Source organism: Chelonia mydas, chromosome 7 (assembly GCF_015237465.2).
Source record: "Chelonia mydas isolate rCheMyd1 chromosome 7, rCheMyd1.pri.v2, whole genome shotgun sequence".
Classification (NCBI taxonomy): Eukaryota; Metazoa; Chordata; order Testudines; family Cheloniidae; genus Chelonia; species Chelonia mydas.
Genome location: NC_057853.1, coordinates 58,127,293 through 58,133,421, shown reverse-complemented (window position 1 = coordinate 58,133,421; position 6,129 = coordinate 58,127,293).

Here is a 6,129-nt window from a genome sequence, read left to right as displayed (position 1 = left end):
TTGGCCACCCACAGGGGGAATGACCCAATAGGTCTTTTGACTCCCCAGTTTCGGATGATTCTGTGATGCCAATATGATGCCAAGGTGATAACTCCAAGCAGCACTAATTGCAGAATGTGGATGTGCACTTCCTGGGTTTACAGAACACCATCCAGCTGAGACCCCAAAGCAGTTCACAAACAACTCTTGCATCCTCATTTAGAAGAAAGTAGATATTCTCATCCACATTTAACACAGAGAGTCAAATTCTGCTCTTAGTTACAGCTGTGTAAATCCAGAGTTTGGTGGAATTATCTGGATTTACACTTGTGTAATACAGGGATGGGTTTGTCCCACAGAGAGTAAGTGACTTGCTCAAGGTCACAGGGTGACACAGTAGCAGAGGCAAGGCTAGAATCCAAGAGTCCTGAGTCTTGGGCCCCACTTTAAACACTAGACCTCACTCTCTTCCAGACTGGGGAATCTCACTGCAAATGGGATACCCAGCTGCCGTCTGTGCTAAGTGTACTTGGAGATGTCACATAGATATATCAGAGCCATGGCCCTTAAACCACTACTGTAACGATTGTCTCAGTATCGCTATGATTAAGTCTGGCCTTTAAAAGTTTATAATTCAGCTATAAAAAGTCACTCAGGCTGAAACCTGGCACAAAAGGCCCTAGCCCCAGGGGATGATTTATGCACACACAATTCAAAACCAGCACAGACGATATTTTTTCAGTTCTGGGAGTAAAAATTAGAAGCCTCAGGTTTGGGAGGAATTTCACATGCAAAGAATTTTTTGAAATGACTTACTTCACTTTGGGCTGAAGTCGATCAAGAGATTTAATTGTTCACTAATTGATAACACTAGTGTGAGCCAGGTGTAGTGTGAACAGGCTAAATGCACACTCCACTTACATCATCCTGGCAAAGAAACCTCAGTCCAGCCCTGGGCTCCCTTACGTGTGTGTGTGTCTCTCTCTCTCACACTCACACACACACAGAGCTCTGCTGATGCACCTTAATCCTCCTGACCCAGAGCCCACTCTGCTATTCCAGTCTTGGCATCCATCACAAACACAGCTCAGATGATGTCCCTCAACCCCACCCAGTAGCCTCCCCCTCGGCTACTATCCCAGGCTTTACTTCCCCCCCCACACTCACCACTCCATCAACATCCCTCCTTCAGTCCTGCCCAGCACGACCGTTATTCCAGTCTGGGATTCTACCAAGAGTCCTGTGACAGAGTGCTGAGCTCTGACAGGTGGGTCAGCACTCTGATCACTGTAGCCTAAATTAGTTCCCCCAGTCACAGCTGATAGAAGAATTAACTAATCAGAAGGAGAGGCTGGGGAGGTAAGGAACTAATTAGCCCTCAGCTGACCAACCTGATAAAAACCCGGGATGGACTTGTTACGGAGGACAAGGACAAGGCTAGCTGAGGCTGCAATGAAGGAGCTCCCTTGAGAGACGGAGACCTCCTAGGATCCTAGCAAAGAAGGGCTGAATGGAGTAGAGGTTAAAACTGTGGTGTTTCACTACACTGGTGTTGGTGGATGGGGTTAGAATCACATGCAGCCTAAAACCAAAAAGAAAGTGGTTCTGGGCAGGTTTGGGGACATCAGAGGATGCGGGTAGAGCATGGCCCCATTACAGGTCCCGATTAATTGCTGTTGTTTTCTGGGAGGTGTAATTTGCCAGCGGAGCCCTATTGAGGAGGGAGAAGATTCACTCATGGAGGAGGCCATTACCACTTCCCTCATGCTGGGTTAAAGTGGGGGCAGCTGCCCCAGGGATAGCAGGGAACCTTTCTATTATAGCTGTGGTGGAAAATTAATCACGCGCTGTGTTTGGAACAGAACCAAGCCTGACGTCCGTTTATTCAAGCATGCACGTACAGGGAGAGTCAGCCGAAGCTGCTCTGCATAAACAGAAAATACAGGGGTTTATATAGCTGAAAACCACAATTTGTTAAGCACGTTTCCTTTAACAGCATTTCCCCTTATTTGGCATATAGTGCGAGCTTTAACAGCAGCTTTCCTTGTTTGGAATATAGCAAAACAAGCTTTTCCTGTTAATGACAGGTTGTTCTTTGCGGCTGACGGGTCTTTCCTAATTTCTAGCTGTTAGGGTTACATTTCTTAAGCTGTGCTGTTGCAATTGCCTTACAATGGAATTTTTCTGACTCTCTTCTTATGCTGTGTACACACAGTTAGCTTGACCAAAGTTTTAGGTCTACTTGGGAAGTTTAGGCCTACTTGGGTCCAGCGGATTTTTCCTCCACGTAGCCACAAATTAAAGGTCCAATCCAAGCCCATCCAGGCGGATCCATTGGAGTCTTTCCATTGACTTTGCTGAGTTTCAGATCAGGCCCTGATGCAGCCACTCCAGAGAAATCTCTGATCCCTGCCAAGCCAACTGGCAAGGAGAGATGGGCAGGTGTGCTCTGATTTGCTGCAATGGTATTTCAGAAAGAGCTAATACTGTCCTCTCCTGTATCAATCAGCGTGCCCTCGTTTGCATGTAACTAGCTAACATTGCATCTGGCCTCGGCACTGTGACCTCTGATGGGGGTTAACCATGTAAACTGGCCCATATGGCTGCTGTCAGTCACTCATGGTAAGGCTGGTTGGCTGTTACACCATGCTCCTCTGCCTGCAGCTGCTGTTCTGCTGCCATTGTGGCCACCAGTTGCCTAGAGGTCTGGACAGTTGGGTAAGCAGGAGCAGCTTTAGCTAGAAAGTGGCTTAGCATGCCATTCAGCATGGGTAGCTAGGCTCCAGGACTGCTCCCATCTTGAGCCCCAGCTCCAGAGCTCAGGAGCAGCAGTGTCAAGATCCCTCCCTCCCTGCAGCGCCAAAGTCAGTGTAGGCAGGAGCATCTGCCCAAGTAACTCCCAAAGAAGGCAGGTCAGGACTGAGGGCAGAAGGGTGAGATTGACAGAGTCCTGGGCCTTTGGGGGAGCAATAAGGGTTGGGCACACAGGAGAGTAGGTAAGAGATTGGCAGTGGCCCCAATTGCCTGGCGTAAGCTCTTTGGGTCCAGACCCCAAGCCTCTTGACACTACTGCAATATCAATGTGTAATGACACAGCAGTGTCAATGGTGACTGAGTGCAGTGGTTGTTGCACTGGGCTGGCTGCTGTTCTGGGGGACGATACTGTTCACGGGGTTGGAGTTAGTGTCATGTCATGGGAGCATCTCTGTTGGATGGCATCCAGATCTGCCAAGTGTCACTGTAATGGGGTCTATACCAACCTCATCCTGGCTCTGCAAGGGTTAATGGGGGCCTGAAAGGCCAAATAACCCATCTGGTTGCGTCTAAAGTGGGGAGAGGAGGCCTAATTAAAGAGGAAGCCCAGCTGGCGAGGAGCTGGGTGGTGCTATAAAGGCACAAAGCCTGGAGCAGAACAGGATGATACAGGAAAGAAAGGAGAATTCATCAGCCAGTCTCCTGGCTGTGGAGGAACACAAAGGAGCAGCAGGAGCTGGTGCAGAGCAGGTTATGATGGAGCTGTCTGGAGCTGGGATACACTGCTAGGTAGAGGGCTCATGCAGGGCTCAGAGGTAAAGGGGAAGAAATGGCTCAGCCAGGAAGAGAGAGAGCCTGAGAACAGGAGGACCCTGGAAGGGTGTGGCAGGGGTAGGACTTGCAGGAGGAGGGACTTGGGGAGTGGAACGCTGTCAGGAGCCTGGATGTGAGGGTTGCAGTGGATCAGGACCACAGCCACGGCAGGATCTGGACTTCCAGGGGGAGAGTCCTGGGAAGTGTTCAGAGGAACAGAGCAAGGGAAATCTATGAGGGACTAAAGGTGAAACCAGAGGAGGACAGAAGTTGGGTTAAATTGGGGATTTACTGGATGATTGCAGAGTGGAGGGAGCCCTGAGAGAAGGGTGACTGTAGAGGGTAGAAGGGTGATCGGAGAGGCCTACTGACAGGCTGCAGTAGGAAGGAGTCCATGAAGACAGCTTCAAAGAGTCTGACAGAGCAGACCTTGGACTGGAACCCAGCATAGTGGGAGGGCCTAGGATCCCCTGCCAGCTAGCAGGAAAGTGGCCTGATGCCCCTGGCAGTACAGGGATAAGGACACTTTAAAGCCCTGAGATAAGGGTGAAAGGACCCTGGGGCCCAAAGCTGGGGCCGAAGATCCTCCTGTAAGGACGATGGACTCTTACCTGTTGGACTTTTTGTTTTTCCCAGAAGGGGTGGGACTGTGTGTGACCTGGTTGGAGGGCTGAGTAAGAAGTGGCTGATCGCCGCAGAGCCTGCAGCTCTTGGCAGGGAGTGACAGAGAGAAGGAGCACCAGATGCCTGCTGGCAGGGCAGCATGTGTTGGAAGCTTGTCCTGCTGCTGCCCTGTGGACAAATTGAAGGCTTCATTGGCCAGGGCTCTCTGGCTCCTGCCTTTTACCAGCTCTGAGTACAAGCACTATTTTTTAAGCCTGCACTTTTAAATCTGGCAGAGGAAGAATGGTCCAGATGTTAGGGCACTAGCCAGAGATGTGGGTTCAAGTCCCTGTGCTGCAACAGACTCCCTGCGCAACCTTGGGTAGGTTGCTTAGTCCCTCTGTGCCTCAGTTTTCCCCATCTGTAAAATGGGGATAACGGCCCTGCCCTCACAAAGAAGCTGTGAGGATAAATAAATTGAAGATGGTGAGATGCTCAGGTGATGGAAGGAGGGGCCACTGAAATACCTTAGATAGATATATGCAAAACATGCAAGTGAGCTCACTAAATATTTGCATAAAATGTCACAAATTGCTCTGACCACCCTAACTGGCATTTGGGAGGAAGAGTGGCACGGCACCTGTGTTCTAGGTTCTGCTGGCTTTCTCCTTGCACTGAGGGCCCTGCCATGGTGTCTCTTTTGGCAGCCAGGAAGGGGCCTTCGTGGTCTGCTCCTTGACAGCACACAGCTGGTTTACAGTGTGCCTGGAAAGCGGGCCAGTGGGAGTCAGGCAGAGGGTGTGTGTGTTAAGAGAATGTCTGGCAGCCAGAGGGAGGTCCCTAGTTGCCAGGGTACGCTTTTTATGACATCACTCCTTTTGAAGAAGCCCAGGGCCTGCTTCCCCGGGAAGGGAGAGGTGATCAAAGGCCCGTACTTGATGGAAAAGATGGGGCATGCCAGGGAGGCAGAATATAAATGTTCCCCCGGGGCAGAATTCACACCTCTGGCCTCGTAGCTCAGAGTGGTCAGGGGACTTCAGTGGTGCATTTCATGTGAAAAACAACTCCTGTCGCAGCAGAGGGTGAGGAAGGATGGTCTAGTCACGTGGATAGGGACTCAGGAGATCTGGATTCACTTCCCAGCTCAGCCACAGACTCCCTGTGTGACCTTGGGCAAGTCACTTCATCTGCCCTGTGCCTCAGTCCCCCATCTGCCCAATGAGGTTAATACATCCCCACCTCACAGGTCTCTCAAACTAACCAGAACAAATCCCTTCATGGTCCTGAGGTGCTTAGTTACTATGGCAATGAGGGCCATGTAAGTACCTTGATAGGGAGTGCTCCTGAGCATCCTGCTGGGGAACTGGTTCAGGACTGACTGGAGGGAATAGCACCACCTACTGAACTACCCATCCCACCCTCTGCAGCATCTGGGCTGTCTTGGCAGTTTCCCATCCTAGCCCCGATCAGGCCCAAGCCTGGTTAGCGTGAGAGACCTGATAAGATCACAGCATAAGGTTCATTGTGTCTGTGGTTCTTTGGCCTCTGGTGTGGCTGTCAACCACAGGGTGCCATCATGTCAGGTGAAGAACATTGGTTTTTAAAATCCTCACCTCAGCTGGCTTAATGAATTTTCAGAGAAACCAGCACAAATACAAGCTCCTTCAGGAGTGCCTGTGAAGTGTGTTCCCTTGACTCATCCTGGGTAAATACATGGGTAGGTACATGGGAAACAGCAGGATCCAGTGTAGGAAGAAATGTGTGGAAGAAGTATCCCATGAATAGAGGAGGACGAATGGCTGCTGGAAGTCGGATTATAGTACTAAATGGTCTTGACTCATTTGTCTGTATCTTTCTCAGCAATGGGGCGTAATTCAAAGAATAGCCCATCAATTTTCATCCTGATTTTGAAATGAGCTCGCTGTGGGTCTGATTGTTTGGGTTCATATTCTAGAGAGGCTTGAGCGGTTGAGTTTGGTA